The 21,842-nt window shown below is 49.6% G+C and overlaps 1 protein-coding gene across 1 annotated transcript in view; it reads right to left on the reverse strand.

The window, feature by feature from the left end:
* The window catches only part of CALN1 (calneuron 1), a 383,725-nt gene extending 363,887 nt beyond the window's left edge, over positions 1 to 19,838 (reverse strand). Inside the window, exon 1 of the mRNA XM_081819640.1 lies at positions 19,729 to 19,838. The gene's annotated coding sequence lies outside the window, so the exon portion shown is untranslated. The remainder of the gene's footprint in view (positions 1 to 19,728) is intronic.
* Positions 19,839 to 21,842: the final 2,004 nt, after the last annotated feature.

Raw genomic sequence — 21,842 nt, forward strand, 5'->3', positions numbered from 1 at the left:
GGGAAGGACACCAAGAGGAAAACAAACATGAGTGCAAGATCCCCCACTGTTTGCTGTCTTCTTCTGTCCCACAGCCAGCCAGGAAAAGCAACACTGGATCGCTTCCCACACTCCATTCGAAGCCAAAGAGGTACAAAAGCCAACCTAATTTAGTCATCTTCCCTCTGTTCTCCCCTGAAATGACCGTACTCACCAGGTCCAGGGAGCTGTTCTGAGTTGGAATGAGAAGCTTTGTCTGTGCTTTCTGCTTCAAGGCTGCTGGGGGTTGGGGGGTTTCAGACCGGAGGGCGAGAAAAGAAGCAGATTCCCATCAAGGTGCTGGCATCTCCAAGGGGGCACCTGCCAGCCCTCTCCCACCTCAATGCTCTCTGCCCTCCCCTGTCTGTCTGTGGGTATCTCCCCATCGTGCCCCACACACCACCCCTTCATGTCATAATTCCCTGATGCTAAGGGTGGCCCTTCTTCAGTGTCCAGCTCACCTCGCTCAAGAAGGAGGTCTTTCCCAATCCTCTAAACACGAAAAAGAAAAGCAGCATAGCAGAGTGGTGTTCAAGCTAAACAGACCCCAAGCCTGGTCCTGGCTCTGCCACATTCTAGCTATAAAACCCTAGACAATGCAACCCTTCCAAGTCTTAGTTTTCCCACCAACAAAATGGGAGTCAGAAGGTATCTGCCTCATGGAACAGTCATGAGCATGACCTGGGATTATCCAGAAAATACTTTGCACAAAGCCAGCACACCATAAGCAATGCACCCAACTCCTGGCAGTCAGGATACTGCCGAAGACCCACAGCAAAGGCATCAGTATGGCTGCTCACGAACATCAGTGGGTGAGGAAAGTCGGGCAAGGAAGGGAAGGTAGGACACAGAGTATGACCTCAGTGGCTCTCTGCTTGACTTCACCCGGGGCCCCTTTAGATAGTCCCTGGGGTAGTCCCAGACCTCAGTCACGAACTGGGATGGCAAGGGGGCACCCTGGTGCAACTGGTGACTTCGGCACAGAAACACAACAGCAAGAGTGTGAAGTTTTAGAAGTGGCCCAGAAGAAAAATGGAGATGGTTGTGAAAGGAGTAAAAACGTGGAATATATATATTTTTAAGAGGAGTAGGATGAACTGTAAAGGTCTGGATGCCACAGCAAGGCCCAGACTTTCAAGAAGAATGGGGATGATCCACGGAAATAGGAAAGATCCAAGAGAGTCTGTGCCTAGGAAAGTAGTGAGAAAACAGGAAAGAAGCAAACCAAAGATGATGAAGCAGCCTGCCACGAGGCAGCCATTCCAGCCATGTAAGAGCCACTCACAGGCAGGGAGAACTCTCGCTCCAATGAGTCAGGCCCCTGTGTTGTTTTGATTTTTTGCTTTTTGATCTGGGTTGGACCCACAAACTGGGTTCCCCATAACACATGGCACCGTGCGGGTTACAGGTGAGCTAAGAGATCCCCATTCCAGAGTTTTCCTTCTTGGCACTATAACCTTTCTGAAATATAACCTCGGAAAAGATGCCTCTGGCTTAGAAAATTCCAGAAGGACAAGAACGTCAAAGAAAAAAAAAATGACAACAGCATCATTAAAAAAAAGTGGTTTTGACAAGTTGAAAGCTCTGGGACGTCTGGATAAGTAGGGACCATAAAGATCATAATTCTCTTCCCATAAAAAAAATGGTATTTTAAAAATATAAGAAAGAAGAAGGGAAAATTTGCCCTTTTGTAGATTTTTTAAGTTATTAATAATTAAGCCAGGGTAGCACTGGAAAAAGAATAAATGCAGTAGTGAAGCTGAACTAACAGATCAGAATTGCAGCCCAAATGAGTATGGTGATTTGGTATGTAGCAAAATCGGCGTCTCTAAATCAGTGGATGGATTATTCCATAAGTAGTACTGGAAAAACTGAAAATCATTTGCAAAAAAATAATAATAAAGTTAGATCCCTATATCATACCACAGCCAAAATTAATAGTTGACAGACTTAAAAATTTAATGATAAAAATATATATTTTATTAGACTTCTGGTAAGACTGGCAAATCCATCTCCCTCCTGTATCGTCTCTCCTTTCCAAAACACTGCTCAAATAAGAAGGAAGGATGGCAGGCAGGGAGACATTCCTCTGTAAGCCACAAGGACACTTTAAAAGGAGGGAGAGGAGGTTTCAGAGATGCGGGAGTCACAAAGCGGAGGGGGTGGTTACTGCCTTAGCAGAGTGAAGGTTAGGACAAATTCTGTGCTCAGCTTGAGTCTATTCAAGGGAGGAAGCAGCCAGTCAGGGCCAGAACCCTGAGAGGCACACCCTGGCAGTGCTTGGTACCACTGGAGGCCTGGGCCGGCCAGACAAAGGGCCAGCTGGTCAACCTTGGCAGAAATGAGTAAGAGGGTACATCAGGCCCCCTGCAGGGCAGAGGTAAGACACTTACTCCAAACAAGGGATGTAGGGGCCCGACTATGCACAGAACTGCCCCCCACCCTGACCCCATGTCAAACTTCCTGCACCCAAGCTCCTTGGACCTCCGTTCCACAGCACAACTCCCCAGGACGGCAAGGGACTTGGCTAGAAGCCGCTGAATACTATTCAACTTTTTAAGCTATGTGCAATACACTACAGTAATAAAAAGTGGGTTTTAATTTAAAAGATAAATTTAAAATTTTGAAGTAAATATGTAATCTTGAGGATGAGGAAGAGTTTTCTAAGCTTGACCCCAAACTTAAATATTTAAAAGGGGAGGGGGACCTGGGTTACACAGTTGGTTAAGGGTCGGACTCTTGGTTTGGGCTCAGGTCATGATCTCAGGGTCCTGGGATCAAGCCTTTGTCGGGCTCCATGCTTAGCAGGGAGTCTGCTTGAGATTCTCTCTCTCTCCGCCTCTGCCCCTCCCCCACTTGCACACACTCTCTACCAAATAAATAAATCCTCAGAAAAGGGGGGGGGGAGGATAAACATTCAATTACATATATTTTAGAGCAAGAAGTTAAAGATAATATAAAACAGCAAATGTGAAAAGTTTTACATGTAATAAACAAAAGGTACTATTCTTCCTACCAGAGTGTGCCTACAAGTCATTTTTTTAAAAGAACATCTGGGGGCGCCTGGGTGGCTCAGTCGGTTAAGCGACTGCCTTCGGCTCAGGTCATGATCCTGGAGTCCCGGGATCAAGTCCCGCATCGGGCTCCCTGCTCGGCGGGGAGTCTGCTTCTCCCTCTGACCCTCTCATGCTCTATCTCATTCTCTCTCTCAAATAAATAAATTAAAAAATAAAATCTTTAAAAAAAAAAAAAGAACATCTGGGTAGAAAAACAGACATAATACATCAATATGCAATCCCCCCCCAAAAAAATCAAATGTCTAATAAGTATATGAAAAAAAAATGTGCATGCTTGCTTATGATCCCAGAAATCCAGGACAGAACAACAATGTGAAACTATTTTGGCTATCAAATTTCAAAAAGCAACTAATGCCAATAGGAAATGTTGGTGAGAATATGTAAAAATCAGCCCTTTCATACATCCCAGCCTGAAATGTAATGGGAACAACCTTGAGGAAAGCTACTCAAATCCTTGACCTGGTCACCATTCCACTTATAAGAATTTATCCTTAGAAAAATACTTCCCGGGGTGCCTGGGGGGCTGAGTCTGTTGAGCATCCGACTCTTCTTTTCTGCTCATGTCATGATCTCAGGGTCGTGAGACTGAGCCTTGGAGCCTGCTTAGGATTCTTTCTCCCTCTCCCACCCCCACCTGCTCTCTCCCTCTAATAAAAAAAGAAAGAAAGAAAGAAAAGAAAAGAAAAGAAAAGAAAAAGAAAAATGCTTCCGAATGTACAAAATTTTTCAGTAGTAAAGTCAAAGTCAAAAATAACCATTTGTATCCACTTGGGTAATAGCATGCACTCCTTAAAAATGATGAGGTAGGAGCATATGTAACAATCTGGAGAGACAGCCACAGTGTATTAAGTTAAGAAACAGCCTACAACAGTACTGACAGCACAACCCTTTTTTTTTTTGAAGATTTTATTTATTTATTTGAGAGAGAGAGAACGAGAGAGCGAGAGCACATGAGAGGGGGGAGGGGCAGAGGGCGAAACAGACTCCCTGCCGAGCCCAATGCGGGACTCGATCCAGGGACTCGAGGATCATGACCTGAGCCGAAGGCAGTCGCTTAACCAACTGAGCCACCCAGGGAGGTGCCCGACACCACAACCCTTTCTAAAAAGTAGAGGAATGCTTTGTTAAGTACCCACAACCCCCACATGAACGCACACACAAAACAAACTGGGAGATTTTAGCTCCAAACTATGATCCACGGTTATCTCTGGTTTTGTGGGATAAAGAGCACATTTTATGTTCTTCTATTTGCTTACTTTTTAGTGTTTGGCCACAAATCTTTTGCTTTTGTACTTAACATTTACATAGGAGAAAGCAGTGACCAGATGGCAGAGGTTCTCTCCTTCGGAAAGCCCTGTAGGGTTGAAGAATCTTCGTTCCCATCATCCCACAGGGGAGTATATTCCCGAACATCTCTAAAGGAAGGCGGACCGGATCTAAACTGGGCAATTGGATGCTCCAACTGCTTTTCACCACTCTGTTAGCTCGGTCTGGCCGGCTCACCAGGGGACTGATGACAGCCAGCATCTGGCAGGATGGGATGGCCAGGGGGCAAACGCCAGGGACAGAGCTGTGACCACAAGACATGCCCTTGGGCACCCAGACGGGCCTGAGCTAGGAAGCCCCCACCCACAAGACGCAGCAAGAAGCTCTGGAGGAAAGGAAGGGGTGGGGGGTAAGTGGGAGGCACCCCCTTCCAGCCCCTCCAGGGTGAAGGGCTTCGGGTTCCCTCCCGGAGGCACCAGCTGTTTACCAGGCCTGGTAAATGCAGGAGACCAAAGGGCTTCCTCCAGAAGAGTGAAATGTGACCATTGGTGCCTGCCTTAGGAAGGCAGAAAAAAAGAATGGTAACCTGCCACACCCTCGAAGATAAACGGTCTACACCCGCCCAAGGGCTCAAACTCTATTTCCCGGTGATTTGCATTATAATACCTGACCTGCTTGCTGTTATTTCTGACTGAGCTTTCCGCTGCTGTTCTCCCAGGTTTTCTCGGCCCATCACCTCCTTATGCCAGTTACCTAATGAGCTGGAAACTTCACTCCAATTCATGAGGGGAGTCCCTATTGAAGAGGACCCTACGGTGAATTATTTGATTTTAACGCAAATAATTACTCCCTTTATTCATCTGTTCCGACATACTCAAACAGTCCCTTTATAAACGCCTTCATTTTTATGTTTACTTTGTTGCCTCTCCTGCTTCTCCAAAGAATTCAAGACACAGTTCCTTCAATGGAAAGACGTAGTCCATTTAACTCCTATTCCTCCCCAGAGGAAGAAGTGTGTGAACTATCAACTCCATTTGATGCTAGAGCAAATAATCACGCAGCAAGTGAGGGAGACGAAGATTACTGCAGTGAGAACCACCTTGCAAACCAACACGGGCTGATGTCCGAGTCTTAGGATCACAAAGGCCCAAATGCAGAGCTAGATCCTCCCAGCACCGTCCTCCAATTAAACCTAAGAAACATCTCTAACAAAGCACAGTGCCAAGAGCCGTGGAGAAACCACACACAAATGCACACGCACGTGCATGCACGCACACCACCAAACCCCTTAAAAGAGCCTACAATGTAGAAGGGGAAGAAATAAGTTAGCTCATGGAAGGTCTAGTTCCTCAATGGAAGGGTGCCTTTCTTTTGTTTTACCTTCCCAGGACTCTAATTCTAAATATGATACCTAGCACAAGCCAGTAAGCCTAAGAGTAAATGCGTAGGTTCGTGTTACACAAACACCAAGGAAAGAGAAATTAAATTCAACTGTGGGAACCAAGGAGCAGCACTTCATTAGGAAGGTTTGATTCAACTTGGCCTGTGTGCTGCAGAAGCAGTGTGGGCAAAGACACAGAGGTCTGTCATCTGGCCGAACTTGACCACAGTGCTCTCGATGCCCAAAGAGGTCAGACGAAAGTCACTACGGAGCCCGGAACGTTCATGTCAGGGAGATGCAGCTGGACCAGAGCGGTATCACTGACCTTGTCTTTTCAATGGATGGACCGGTGGGAGCTGGCTCAAGTCCAGGTCAGAACAACAGCAGTGGCAATGGGGTCAGAAGGTCGGACTGACACACAGATAAATCCCATGCGGATGGGGAGAGGGGGGCCAGAGACGGCGTGAGGCTTCTTATTATGAGTGTCCGCGGGGCCGGGGGCTCCCAGCTGTGTGTTGAGGAGCAAACGGTGCGATCTGTTTGGGCTGTGTTGAGTCTGTGGCACTGTGGGACAATTTACATCTAACATCTGGTAAGACTGGATATTACAAGAGAGAGTGCAAGGATGGAGGAAAGAAGGTTATTCAAAGAGAGAAGCTAGAGAGTGAAAAGAAAGAGGCCAAGGCACGAACGTTGGGAACACCTACACTTAAGAGTAAAGGGAAACATGGAGACACAGAAGTGTTATGGGCTGAAATGGGTCTCCCCCCAGATTTAGATGTTGAAACCTCAGAATGGGATCCTAGTGGGTGATAGGCTTTAAAGAGGTTATTGGATTAAAAGATGGTCATTCAGGTGGGCCCTAATTCAATGTGACTTAGTCTTTATAAGAACAGGAATTGGGACACAGACACACACAAAGGAAGATCGTGCAGAGACAGAAGACCAGCACCCACAAGCCAAGGGAAGAGGACTGGAACAGAGCCCTCCCTCACAATCCTCAGAGGGAACCATCCTGCTGACAGCCGATCTTGGACTTCCAGCCTCCAGAACTGTGAAAAAAATAAATTCCTCTGGTTTAATTCACCTGGTCTGAGGTGCTTTGTTACAGAAGCCTTAGCAAACTCATACAGAAAGGTAAGAGTTGAGAAATTAAGTCAGGAGAGTTCATTCAGGAGAAAGTTCCATGAGGGAAGGGGAGGTCGACAGTGTCAAATGTTTCCCGGCCTGAGAAATGAGTCCATGTGGTTAGATTTTAAAAATGAGGATGTCAGTGACCTTTTAAAAGCAAGTTCACAATATAGTAAGTATATAAGACTCAACATAGCGGGGGGGCCAACAGTAGGTGTGACCGAACCAAAGGGGGTTCGCTTCTTGGGGAGTCAGAAAGGGCACCGGGTTAGGCTGTCACACAAAGAAAACTTTTATTTGCAGCAAATAAGATCACCGGGAATGGCTTCCAAAGCCCTGACTCCCCGAGAGAGGGTGAATGTGTTCCTTTTGTTTAGGCTTAGGGTGAATATTTAGATAGGGAAGCCTTACCATCTTGTGTAGAAGCTGGTGTAAAGTCGCTCGTGTGCCTTAAGGAAACATGCCTATACATACATCGGATGTTACGTAAATTAGGCTGAGGCTCCTCCCTGGACAGAGATTTTAGTATTATAATGAGGTAAAGGTGACTGTAGGTCATTCCAGAGGTCACTCCATGGCCCATCTGCGCAGGCGTGAGTCAGGTTTAATTCAAAGGGTCTGGGTGGTCTGGGCTGGCTGGAGATTTCATCAGGGCATCACCTGGAGGATGGTTTCAGGTTTCCTTTGTCTGAGTTAAGGGAGGAAACCAGAAAGAAGAGCTTAGGGGACAATGTTAGACAAAGGTTAGTGAGTACAAGTAGGTGAGCAGTAACGGCCAGGTCTTGGGGTCTAGCTGGTGGCATAGGGTTGGCCAAGAGCAAAGGGTGAACGGGCCTGACAAGAATAAGGTGAAAAAGTGAGAGCGGCGGGGGCAGACCCTCCTTCTCTGAAGCTTTGCGGTACAGAGAGGGAGGGAAATGGGAAGGCAGTGAGGTCAAGCAAAGTCTTGGGTTCATTTGTGTTTATGAGCTAAAGGAAGGAAGATTTGAGTTGAGAAGTGGAAACCATTAGATTAATGGCAAAGCCAAGTCTTCCTTATTAAGGGGTAAGGACATCTGTTCCTCTGAAACAGGAAGGAAGAAATTTGAAGTAGAGGTGGAGAATGCTGATGTTGAGGGAAGAGGTGATGGGGCTCATGCCCATGATCCCCCCAAGTAGGAGGCAAGGTCATCCATTGAGAATGCATATGGGCGAGAAGAGTGGGAAATTAAGAATACACATACAGTGAATAGGACAAGAAATCAGCCCGGAGCTCAGTAGAAGGATTAGTAAAAAGAATCTGGGACCCAGCTGTTGTTGAACAACATAAATTTTTAATGGAGTCAATTTAGCTGACTGAGAATTTGAAGAAGTGAATGGTTGGTTTTATTCAAGGTCGAGGGTTGCAAAGTGAAGACAGTAATAGGTCAGGAAGATCAACAAGTACAGGGTTCTTGGGAATTCAGAGTAGAAACAGTGGCCCAGGGCTCTAGGCAAGGCATACTAATGACCTCTAAAGAGACAGTCATCACAGGTTACAAGTCAGAAAGAGGCCGCTGAACAGTTATCCTACAGAAGTCGGCAAACCATAAGCCATGGGCCACGACCTGGGCCACCCTTTGTTTTTGTAAATACAGTTTCATTACAACACAGCCACACTTATTCATTTACATCTTGTCAAGGGTCTCCTTCCTGGTACAACAGCGTGGGGGGGGGGGTGAAGAACAAAAGCCTAAAATATTTACTATCTGCCCCTTTACAGAAAAAGTTTGCCAATCCCTAAAAGGAACAGGCTGTAGTGTGAAAATCAGGAAGAGAGGGAGAGCCAAGACCAGGCCAAGCTGAAAACCAATGCAGTAGGCAAGGGTTTGAGAAAAAGGAACCATCACACAGCCCCCGCCCACGACCAAGGGCCAAGCAATTGTGGCACAATTCAAGGCAAGGACTGGACCCTGAAAATCCAGTGCAGAGAGCGGGCCTGAAGTGAGGGAGAATGCAGGGAGTTCCATCTGTCCACGAGGTGCAGAACCCCCAATAGAAGCCCATACTGGAGGAATTGGAGGTAAATCAATATGAACAATGCAGCAAGAATGAGGCAGAGACCTCACCACGAGTTCAGTGGGTGGCCACCAAGGATGAAGAGCCAAACTGAGTCCAGGGTGTGGCCAAATGGGAAGATGGTAAAGTCTCTAAGTCAAATGCAATACAGGTTATCTGAGACTTAGCATACACACAACTGCCCCAGCTGACATTCCTACCCTACCAACTGGCTGTGGATTCTCTTGTTCATGAAGTAGGGTTTGCCCACATCTACAGAGAGCTAGAAACGCAAAGATGGCAGGCCATCTCGAGCAGGACCAACTCCAGTGGTACAAGGGAGTGGGCATCCACGTGAAGGTAAAAAGAGTGTTCTAAGACGCAAATGTCAGAATCAGAAATATGTATGAAAATGTTCTGTAGAAGTTTTCCACAGCCCCTGGCACATCCCGGGCAATGAGAATTACAGAGGTCGAAGAGCTTGGTGGCTGAACAGCATGGCTTCTGGAGTATTCATGGGCTGTGTGACTTTCAGCAAGGTGCTTAACTTCTCTGGGGTTTGGTATTCTCATCCACACAAACAGAAACAATCATGGTATCTACCTCACCAAGTTGTTGAAAGGATTAAATGAGTTAACATATGTGAAGTACTCAGAAAGGAGTACTTATATAACCATTAGCTATAATTATACTGCTCAATCTTTATGCTAATTTCCATGTGCCCCTCCGTCTTCTCCTCTATGTAAAGGCTTGATCTTCTAGGGCAAAACACACACAACGCAGAGAAAGCAATGTCCATTCCAGTTCCAGAGCTTCACGTCCATTGTCTTCATCTGAAGGCAGCTGACAAAGCATAAAGCAATGGGCAGGAAACCGTCCTCATCAACACTGACATGCTGAAAGAGGTGCCTTGAGTTGGAAAAGCAGAAAAAAAGGATCCAACAAAATATAATTTATTAGTCATCTGAACACGTCACGGCTGGGTGATAAATGCCAAGAACATCAATTATGAACTATTCTTACAACAGGTTTAACATATTCACCACGCCATCAAGAAACCTGTATGTCGAGGGTGTTCTTTATTTGTTTCAACGACAGGAGGAAAATATTTGGGGTAAAAATGGTAAATGTAATTATTTTACATGAAGTAGGGCAGCCTGCATCAGTGTCCCACCTGGGAGCAGGCTGCTGAACACCTGTCAAGGTGTCAACTCAAACCACAGACGCATAGAACTTCGTCAAGCTTCTGCATAGCTAACGGAAGTTGGTGGGGTGGGGTGGGGGAGGGAGGGGATGGAAAATCACAGGTATAATTAACAGTACGTCTCTCGGTTCTTAGGTGCCTTTAATGTGACTATATCTGCAGTCTTTCTGGATGTCTCTGTCCTGGGATTCCCCTGCACTGGGAGCGGTGTTGGGGCCAGTGGGTAGGGGAGGGGCAGAGGTCATTCTCCCCAAGCCTCACCCTGCCACTTCCCTCCTTCTGGTCTCAAGTCCACAGCAGCCCTGGCCTGAGACTGTGGGTCTCAGAGTCCTCCCCTCCAAACACCAAGTGGTTTAGACTAGGTAATTCCTAAGGTCTCTCCCAGCTCTCCGAGCTTCTGATTCTGACTATATAAACGCTGGCCAGGGTCAGGAGAATGCACTGGATCCTGAAGGACAAGTAAGTGCAAGTCATTTGTAATCATGATACCAACTTTTAGTCTCCAATACTGGAGCGTACATGTTCAGAGATGGGCCTTTAATGAATATTTAATTGCTCTAGTCTTTTTAAGAATATATAAAGATGGGAGGCAGGGTCCAGGCCCCCTGTGTTCCAACCCTACCCTGAGTGAACCAAAATTACTGTAGTATCATGGAAAAGCAATAGTTCCAGAAGCCCTCCATGGGAAGCTAAGTAAGTCAGGAACTTGATTCATCTCACCAGGTCTTGCCCACCCAGTGGGGCCCAGAAGCAGAAACAGCACCTGGGGCTTGATGGTGGTAGCCAGGGCAGAGAAGGAGGAGGGGGACAGGCCAAATAGGTGAAGGGAATTAAGAGGTCCAAACTTCCAGTTATAAATAAATCACAGGGATGTAATGTACGGCTTAGGGAATCTAGCCAATAATATTGTCCTAACTTTGTATAGTGACAGACAATAACTAGACCTATCGAGGTGATTGTTTTGTAATGTATAAAAATACTGAATCACCATGTTGTACACCTGAAACTAATCTAATATTCTATGTCAATTATAAATCAATAAAAAGGAAAGAGAAAGGAAGGAAGGAAGGAAGGCTCGCTCGCTCGCTTGCTCTAAGCCTGCTCCAGACCCAGGCATCAGAATTCACATTTGAACAAGATCCCCAGGTGATGTGCAGGCACCTGTCTGAGAAAAGCTGTTCTAGACCCTGGTTCTCAAAGTTGACTGTACAGTGGAATCACCTGGGGGGGGGGGGGCGCAAGGTCCCATCCCCCCAAGATTCCGACATCACTGGTCTGGGATGTGACAGGGCATCAGGACTTTCTTAAGGCTCCCCAGGGGATTCCAATGTGCAGACAACTGAGAAACGCTGAACTAAATCCTCCACTTTAGGTTCTAAAACGCAAATCCAGGGCCAGCCAACCTCCCCCTGGAAAGGTCTGTATCACCTTTCCGAAGACCACCGCCGGGTCACCCGCTCACCGGAGTTGTGAAGGTGGGTCACGATTCCAAATCAGTACCTGCCTCTTGCATTTACCTTCGTGTCTGAGATTCTTCCCTGTAGCCCCTAAGCTCCTACAGGGAGTGGTCACTCCCACAAAGTGATACCAGTCAGCAGCGGCTCTCTCTCTCCCTCTCCCTCATGCCAACTGCAAGGTTCCAAATCAGAGGACAGAACTTTCTTCTCCGGCAACACCTTTCATACAGGGACCTCCAAGCACATGACCTACCCCCCCCCCAGGGCCAGAGGCTAAAACTGAGGCAGCCAAAAGAGCCCACTGCTTCAGCCCCTTCTGCTATGCAAGATTCTGAGTCCACCTGCAGCATAAGTAATAATTTAAGGCCAACGGAGAGCTCTGAGTGCGGGCCCATTGACAGGATCTGCCAGCATTTATCTTTCCCTCATTTTTAAACAGTTGATTCCTCCCTATTGCCTACCGCCCTTTGAGGGCTCCATGGATTCTGTGCTTCTGGGTTTTTGAAAGCAGCCTTTACCTCTGGGTGTAAGAAGCACAGAACGTTGGTATTCGTTTGGATAACATAGAAACCACGGCGGGAGGCAGCTGTACTTGGATCTAGCAGAGCTCAGAAGCAGGCTAGTGTCCACAAACCTAACTTGAGGGCTGGGTCAGAGAACCCCCCCGCCTCAGCTGAGGGCAGACAGTCCATCCTCAACCTGCTACCACCACGTGTCTCATAAAGTGGAGGGACTGAAGCGACCCAGAAGACAGACCTAAAGACACAATCCCCACAGACCCCTCTTTACAGCTCTACATCTATGAGTTTGCCCCCCAAAAGCGATCTAACTAAAGCGATTTCACAAAGTCAGATCCTGATCTTTCTTGCAGAGAGTTCGTCTTTGACAGGCAAGGGAAGGTGGAGATTTTTAGCTGGTTAGTCACGGGCCTCCAGTGGTGGTGACTCCCTTCTACCACATCCTAACCTGGGACCCTGGGCAAGCTGCTGAACCTAGATGCACCTTCATCTGTTCATCTGTAAAATGGGGACAGTGCTAACCACCAGAGAGCTGCCGACACCGAGTAAGCACTCTATTAGCACTTGCACTTGCTGCTGGATCTGGAATGTGTGTTTCCGTGTCTGTGCATCAAATGAATCATCAACCATAGACCAGATTAAATAACAGAGCAACTGGTTTTTAAGAACAAGCAGTAGGAATGCTGGAGGCTGAAATGCTACATCAACGTGCAGTACAGATGTTTGAAGTTTTCTTACCAGACTATAAAAATGTTTACACAGTAATTAGGCCTGTTATCAGTACACAAACAGATTACACTCTACAGAATGAATGAACAGCTCAGAAACCCTCCCATTTTCCATCAGGTTCAGAGTGCTTTCCTAATTCTTGGGTTTGCCAAAATAAATTCATTTTCTGACTGCACAGGGCCACCGCTGAGTGCAGGGAAGTGGCACCGGGATGGGGATATCTCCCTGGTCTTCATTTTCCCCATCTGTAAAATGAGATAACCAAGGCCCCTGCTCCCTCTTCAACTCCATGGCTCTATTACATCATAATCATTCTCTTCTGAGCACAAAGTCGCTCTTCTCTTCATCAAGAAAGGACGTGCTCAATTATGGTAATGATGGGGAAGAGAGCAGTTCTGCCGAATCGCATAATGAGACTCCAATCCCACTCTGTTCGGCCGCATTAACACTGAGTTTGGGGCTGCTCATTCCTGGCACGTCAGCCCCCAAATCCAGTCTGCACGGTGAGACCATGCAGACATACAGCTCTTCCCAAATGCACCCTGGATGGCCCTAAGTAACACTACATTGAATGTTCTTCCTTTCCTGTTTTCAAGGGATAATATTCTGCTTTAATAAATATGTCACCAAAATAATTAGCTAAGCTCCCTAATTTGCACTTCTAAGTTTTCATATTGGCCAACTTTTGTTAATGAGAAAAGTGCAAGTGGTTTGCAATCATGATACCAACTCCTGGGCTCCAGCACTAGAACAATAATGTTTCAAGGCTCAGAGATGAACTTTTAATGAATATTTAATTGCTCTATTCTTTATAAAGTGTGCTTTCAGTGAACACTCTGAATACCAAAGAGGCAAGATTCAGTTGCTCTTAGCGGAGTTATGTGTTCAAGTTTTCCTAAGGATTTTGTTGCAAGGGGAAAAAAGGTCATCTGCGTTTCAAGCTTTACAGGAAGGAATTTTGGAGAGTAATTTGGATAGGGTTATTTGTTTTAGCAATATTCCAAAATCCTTCAGCAAAATGTAGATAGAGGTATCTGAAACACATAGGAAAAAAAAATCTAACAGTACATGTACGGAAATGTTAGTGGTCCTGGGAATCAGAGTGCAGGAAGGTGCATTTCTATGTTGCTTTAATTTCTTATTAAAAAAAAAAGGTTTGCTTTCATCACTAAAAATTTCTTTTTAAGATTTTATTTATTTATTTGAGAGAGAGAGAGAGAGCACGAGCAGGGAGGAGAGGGAGAAGCAGGTTCCCTGCGAGCAGGGAGCCCGATGTGGGACTGGATCCCAGGACCCTGAGATCATGACCTGAGCGGAACACAGATGCTTAACTGACGGAGCCACCCAGGAACCCACTAAAAATGTTTTTTAAGCATAAAACAAAGAGCCACCGACCGGACAGCTGGTACAAAGTAAACATCCTAACTTCTGTCCCAACCAGGACCATGGGCTTGGGTATTAACATTTCCAGAAATGAAATGAGAGGGGAAAAGTGTGTAGTAGGTGGAGTCTCGCAACACCCCATTCAAGACACTTGTGGCCCTCAGTGTCTACATTTTAAAATAATTTTTTCCTGATTATAAAAGAAATGTATGCTCATTTTCAAGAGTATAACAATCATTTGTAATGACAGCAGTGTTCATATATTTAGTCCACTTCTTTCCATTATTCTATACCATGTTTTTAAATGAAACTGCAATCATACTAGAGATGTAGTTTTGGCTGCACCCAGAATTAATTGGTACACTAGAAACCACTAAATTAAGGTCACCAAAGCATTTTCTCTCCATCTGTTACTCTTATACACGACATTTTGTTTTACCCTCCGATGGATAAAAACTCGCTTTATTGTACCAAGATAGTGCATACAGAAGGCAGAGCTACCAGGGTGATCTTTTGAAGACATAAATTATGTGACTCTCCCACTTAAAACCCTCCAGGGGCTCTCATCAGACTCAGTATAAGACCCACACTCCTCAAAATAACTTCCCAGGTCCCCCACAAACTAGCCCCTGATTCTCCGAACTCGCCTCCTGCCACACTAGCCTCCTTCCTGTTCTTCTAATGCACCTGGCTCGTTCCTACCTCAGGACCTTTGCACTGGAGCTCCCACCGCCTGAAGTTCTTTTCCAGATCGTTCCCAACTTACCCAGCTTAGCTATGGCTCTTCAGTGAGGACTTTGTTGACTACCCAATCTGAAGTGGCCCCTGCATCTGTCTCAAATTATATCATCAACTTTTATTGCCTATTTTTCATTGGGGGTTACACCGCTAGAACTGGAGGGTACCATCTCTACTTCAACATGTTCCTCAGCCCCTGAACCAGAGATGCTCAATAAATATCGGTTGAATGAATGAGAATGTTCTCCAAGTATCCAGATTTGTGGGGCAGGAGATAAAGTAACCTACTTAAACAGGACTTATGCACAGCAGCACTGCCCCTTAATGAGACTTTTTAAAATAGGTCGCCACCTTCTCCTGCAGCCTGGTCATGGACAACTGCCCACAACACCGCCGGTGGGAAAACAAGTGAGTTATTTCGTCTTGGCCAGAGCTTTGTTCTGCTTATCCAGACCATCACCTAAACCAGAAACCCAGTGGCCACATTATACCCTTCCCTTTCTCCTACTCCCACCCCTACATCAATTAATCAGTAAGTCCTGCCAACTCACCCTCCTGGGGCGGAGATGTCCAATATCTATGCCACTGATCATTCCAGCTTCCTTTCAGAAAATTCCCTCTCCCATTCCAATGACCTACCCAAAGCTCTGCTCGTTAGACACTTCCTCTAAGCTTTTGGAAGGTAGAATAATGGGATGATGAAGATGATGAGGATGAAGATGATGGATAAGTTTGAGAGATTATTTACTTCCATGGTATCACCTGAGAGGAACCAGAAGGTAACTCCTGCCACCAAGATCCCCCCGACCACCTAATTCCCATCTGCCCCATCTCTGGCTCTTCAGTCCGGTGAGTCCCCATCACCACCGCTAGTACAATCTCTTTGTTTGCTTCAAGTTTAAGCCAGAGTTGGTTTCTGTTGCCTGCAACTTCGCTGGTGTCCACACCTCTGGTCTTCTCCCTGGCAGATCCATTCTCCACAAGGCCCCCAACCAGACTTACCTAAAACTCGTATCTGACCACATTGCCCGCCCCCAGTGGGGAAACGCTGAGCGCCTGGTCCTGACCAAAGGTCTCCATCCATCCTTCCAACCTCTTCTCTTGTTGCTCCCTGCCTCCACCTTTAAGCTCCAGGAACTGCAAACTCCAGGCTGCTTTCTCACCTCCCACCCCTTGCTCACCCTATTGCCTCTGCGTTGGGACCCCCGTTCAAGGTTGACCACTTCATAATCATCCTCTAAGCTCAGCTCAGACATCATTTCCATGCTGGGCTGGAGGCCTCCCGTTTCTGCTCACAAATGTGTATCCCTAACACACGGTCTGCCTTCCCCACTAAACTGTGAATGTTTTGATGACAGGCACTGTTTAATATTCATCTCTATATCCGGAACCACATAAAAGGCACTGAATGCATTTTAACCAAAAAAAAAAATCTAACAAGATGTTAAACGATTAAAATCGTAATTCATTTTGAAAACCCCAGCCTGGATGCAACAATGTATTTTCATTTTCCTCCTTTCTAGCCATATTCAGAACAACCCTCAAACGGAGCCACTGAGGGATCAGTCCATGCTCTGCCCATCTTGAGGGATGCTTTCACTGCTTAAGAGTTAGGATGCACATTGTTTTAAAAAGCGTCAAAGGCTATTGCCGGTAACACTACCTGATGGTTCTCCATCATGAGAAGACATTTCAGACACTGATGATATCAGTTTAAGCCTCGAGTAAAGGGCAAAGATGCCACCTACCCAATACCAACGTGGGCACGGACAGGAAACGTGCAAACAAAGCAGCAGCCTATAATCAAATCAACCTAGCCTGGAACTTCACGCGGCTCCAGTGTGGGCGCACATGGAGAGAAAGCCTCCCCCTCCCCAGCTTCCCCTGTGCCTGAGCTTACTCACTGGGAACGAGGAACGAGATGCTGACCCGGATCCACTCAGCAAACATAGGGCACCCACTCTAGGGCTCACACTAAACAAGGTACGGAAGGTCAGAGGTTACCAAAACACTCTTTGGCTCATAAGCAGTAGTGTGGAAAGATCCCTGAGCTTAGAATCAGGAACCCCAGCCTCTTAGAATCAAACCCTAAACCACGCCTCTTACCCACAAGCTGCCAACAGCCTCAGGACAGTTATTTACCTCCCTTGGCATCAATTTCTAAATATGAAAAACAAGGATAACATGAACTCAAATGTGGAAAAGTGTCTGGTACCAAGTCGGGTCTCAGAAAGCTGAATTAAGAGGGTCTCCAAAGACCTTAAATGTCCCAAGACCTACCAGAGCCAGAGAATTCCTCTCAATATGAGAACTAGCGCCCCCTTCTGCTACCCTATGAGCACTGCAGGGGCTGCCAGGACCGGAGGGGGCTGGCAAAGCGGGGACTGCAGCCCCAGGACCAGGCTCAAGGACCAGCTCACAGATACCTCTCCCCAGGCTGTTGACCCAGGAGCACGCTACCCCTCGCCAGGCCACTTGCTATGGAAAATACATTTCTAGACTGGAGCCCAACCCTGCCCAATATTTAAGCCCTGATCAGAGGCCTCCCACTTTGAAGATAAATGTTCAACTCAACCAAGCAGTTGCCACACATACGCTCACCCTCACCCCACCCCAGCCCTCCCCAGCACACTTAGCGAGAAAAGGGAGTTGTGTCTTTGTCAAGTCTTGCCTATCATTTTCTCCACAGAACCAGCTGAATTAAATTACTTTCTTTCTAAAAAGCCCTTATTCTGCACCCTCACTAAAGGCCTGATTACTGGCAACAGGAGCGTTCAGAGTTCAGAGAAAGGTGATCTGGATGCACAATTCTAAGAAGATTTAGCGCTCCTCCAATAAAATATCCTAGGGATTGTGTTACCAGAGTGTTTTTTATTTTCATTACTCCGCTTGGATACATCCAGTAACCAACTTCAGTGCTGTAGGCCCGCTTCTCAGTAAACAGAGCTGTTCTTCAAGCAGTCAGTGCCATGAAAAACGCACATGTCTGCAGTGAACTCAGGAAGAGGGGGCCGCGCTGCTGGGCTCCCACCAGGCAGGCGGCTGGGGAACACAGCCCAGGGCAGCCATGGGGTGTTCCCAGCAGCGGCCACCAACAGCCCAAGAGGCTAGCAAAGTTATGCAGCTCCAGGAATGAATCCTAAACCGGGTGTCACAGCCGAGCTCAAACACAGCAGAGGCCTGAATTGCCACCTTAGACTTCGGTCAAAGCCTCAGATAAACAAGCAGCAGATACAACTGGGACTCCACCAACACTCCCTTCCACCCCACAAAGACGAACTAAAAACCACCAACAAGCCAAGGAGAGAAGCTGGAGTCCCGCTTCCATTAAAATAAATAAATAAATAAAAAATAATAAAGTCCTACTCTAGCCTCAAGGCAATTTCACACCAAATGGCTTTAAAACCCTTTCCAAAGCTCCCATGCCTGAATTGAAAAAGAGTTTATCTTTTTGACTGAAAGCCAGCAGTTAAAGCAGCAGAACATGGCAATCTTAAGAGTTAAAGTTTTCCCATTTGCACAAATGCTGTGTGTCTGGACATCCATAAAGGCAGAAATCTACCCATTCTTCCTAGAGAAGGTCACCTCAACTCTATCGCCGGGAAGGCTCTCACTCACTCGAGAATGCCATCATTACGAGCACTCATCAGACTTCGGTGGACGCGACCCACCACAGCCACACACAGTACTTTGTGCTCCTCTCCGAGCCCGGGAAAGTCGCCCTTTTCTGCGGAAAAACAGGCTCAGGGCCTGGGGATGGCGCCCCAGTCTTGGCACCCAAGGAACTGCAGGCACCCTTTTACCTGGGCTGAGGGCTTCAAACCGATTCAAACCGATGGAAGGCGCCTTCTTCACACACGCCTCCTCACGGCAAAAAAGAGCAGTGGGAAATGCTGCTGCGGGTGGGGGCAGAGGGCGCACGTGGCTGGCGCCTAGGAGGCCAAACGCAGCCCTGGGTCCCCGCTCGGCACCACTATCCCGTCGGGGTGAGGCGTCCTCCGCTCGCCCTGGCCCCGAGGCCCGCCCCAGAACTACCTGCTGCTGCCTAGGCGCCCTCGGGCCAAGTCTGAGGAAGTTCACTCCCGGTCGCGCCAGTCCGGGGAGGCTGGGGCACCGCGTAAACCCGGACTGCCCGGGACAATCGGAGCCCGCCCCTGCCCAGGCGCCCGACCCAGGGAGCCGCTAAGGGCCCGGGGGCCAGCCGAGCAGCGGCCAGGTCCCAGGCTGGGCTACCGAGGCCTCCCCGGTGATCCCCCGCGCTCCCCGGGGCCCGCGGACCTTCCCAGCCGTGCGCCCAGGAGGGCGAGCAGCCCGCGCTGGGGGCCGGAGGTGGAGGGAACCCTGCGTCCCGCCTCTCCGGATCGCCATGACTCCGGCTTCCTGGAGACCTGGAAGCCGCCCTGCTCTCCCACCTGGGCTGCCGTGTGGCTCCCTGTCCTCCCGCTTCCTTCCCGCCGCCCGGGCGCCCGCGGCCGGGGGCGCGCAGCCTAGCAGCCCCCGGCGCCGCGGACTCCGCGACCGGCGCCCCGCCTGCAGCCCGCGCGGTCCGGGACACCCGAGCGGGACACCCGCGGCCCTTCCCAGCCCCACGCCCCCGGGCGGGCGGCCAGCGGCCACCCCAAGGGAGGGCCAGGTGGCTCGGGCGGCCCCCAGCCCGCCCCGTACCCTCTGCCCGCGCCAACAGGTATGGGAGGCGTTGTCCGCGGCCGGCCGCCCGCTCCGGGGCAGGGGCTCCCGCGCCGGGGAGAGGGGCGAGGACCGAGGCAAGAGGCGGGGGCGGGGGCGGGCGCGAGCGGGCGGCGGCACTCACCTCTGGCTGGGCCGGGGCCGGCCGCGCGGGCCCGCAGCCCCGAAGCCCGGGTTCCGAGGCGCCTCCGCGCGGCGCGGGGGGCTTCCTCCGAGGCCCGCAGGGAGGGGGCGGCGCGGCTGCAGGCGCCGGCGGGCAGCGCTCCGCCTGGCGCTCACACCCCCAGCCGGCAGCCGCGTCCCCGCGCCGGCATCCTCGCTGCCGCCGGCTCCCACGGCGCCCCGGGCCGCTCCCCAAGCGCGCGCCGGGCCGGCGCGAGCCCCTCGTCGGCTCGGAGCGCGATCCGGGCACGCTCCTCCCTGTCCTTGTCCTCTGCTCCCGTCTGGGGACGCGTGCCCCGCACCCCGGCACGGCGCGCTCCTCTACCCCTCCCGCTCCCGCTGGCCGTGCAGAGCCCCGGCGCGCGGGCTCAGCCCATGTGCGCGGCTGCCTCGCTGCGCCCCGGAGCCCAGTGGCCGAGGCCCCGCCGGAGTTGCGCGCCCTAGAAACTCCATGCAGCTCCGGCCTCCTCCCCAGCTCCGCCCCGGCGGGCCCCCCGGGGCCTGGAGGCCGCCCGCGGCGCCGTCCCCGCTCTGCCTTCGCCCGCGTCAAGAGCCGGGGTTCAGGGCTCGCCTCGGCCGCCCGCGCCCCGGCTTCTCCGAGGGACGGGGAGCCCCCACCCCCACCCCTTCGCCTCTCCAATGGCTCCCTCGGTTTCCAGGCAGCGCAACCTGAGGAACGCCTCGGCGCGCGCGCACTCACACTCGCGCACACACACACACACACGCACTGCACACACAGGCACACACGCGGGGGGCGAGCTGGAGCTTGGCAGACGGTCCTCCTTCTTTTCCTCCCCAAAGAAGCTGCCCACGTTAACTCCGGCAAACTGCTGTTTCTCCGTATTGGACAACTCGCCCAAGCGCCCCCCACCTTAACTGCTTCGTCCCCGGTGCCCACACCCTTGGGCCACGGTCACACCTGCGTCCGCGCCCAGGGGGAGGGCCGCACGCCGAGTCCGGGGGCCGGAGGGGGATTCAGCGTGCCCACCCCCGCCACTATCCGGGGAGGCGCGTATGTGGCCATCGCACGACAACCTCTGATCCCGCTCCCCTGGGGTCTGAGAACACCTGGTTTGGCCCCCCGCTTCTCTTTCCAAGGTCATAGAATGGATTTGATGAGGGGGAGACGGCGTTTGGACACAGGTGTGAGCTAAAAATCTCAAAGACTCTGTGCAACCGCCCGGTGCTGACCTCTGCCAGGTCCATCCTCAGACCCCACGCCTCAAGGGCAACATTTTTAGCTCAGTCTCGGGTCGACTTCCCCGTCCCTGGGCCCAGCTACACATTGCAACGAAGGTTTGTGTTGTCAAATAAAGGAGAAAAATCAAAACATCAAGATGCGTCTCAGACTGTCCGGTAGACAGAGTCGGACGCCTTCCAGTGCCTTCCTGCTCTCCCCAAGGGTGTGCCAAGGGAGAAGGGACAACCCACCTGGTTGGAGCCTTTCCTTACAGCACCCTCCTCTGCAGGCTCCCAAGTTTCGGGCCCCCTCTAGGTGGCACAAAGACTGCTCACCAGCTCAGTGCCTGTAATTCCCAGAATCAAAGAAAAGGTATATATAAAAATTCTCACACCAATCAGGAACAAAGCAGGGGATACTGCCCTAAGCCTCTGGTCCAAACAGCTCAGCAATCACCTCTCTGCTGGCTGGTGCAGCTGCCAAGGGAATGTGGGCCAGATTCTGCCAGCCAGACACACAAGTTAATCAGGCCTTGCAGCTTGGCCATGGTTCCTCTGAGTCTTCATAACATTCAGTGCGGGCACCATTCCTTTGGCATTTAGCATTTTACCCTGTGTTATGACTAACTTTTCTTGAACCAGTGCTGCTTCCCAGACTATCTTCTTGAGCCACTGGCTGAGTCTCTTGTCCTTAGTTCAGATGTGCATTGAAGTCATTTGCAGAGGTTTCCACGAGGGCTGTGGGCAGATGAACTAACAGAGTTGGTGAGGTCTCAGTATGATCTTTTCCTGTGATCTCTCCACTTGGATGCAAACAGCATTTTCTAACAACTGGTTGCATCTGTAAGGGATTGTTTTGTCACTTTCTGCATGGCAACCAGGTCACCAAAGCCCTGT

The sequence above is a fragment of the Leptonychotes weddellii genome, chromosome 5 (genome assembly GCF_054177405.1).
Source record: "Leptonychotes weddellii isolate Sample4059 chromosome 5, ASM5417740v2, whole genome shotgun sequence".
Classification (NCBI taxonomy): Eukaryota; Metazoa; Chordata; class Mammalia; order Carnivora; family Phocidae; genus Leptonychotes; species Leptonychotes weddellii.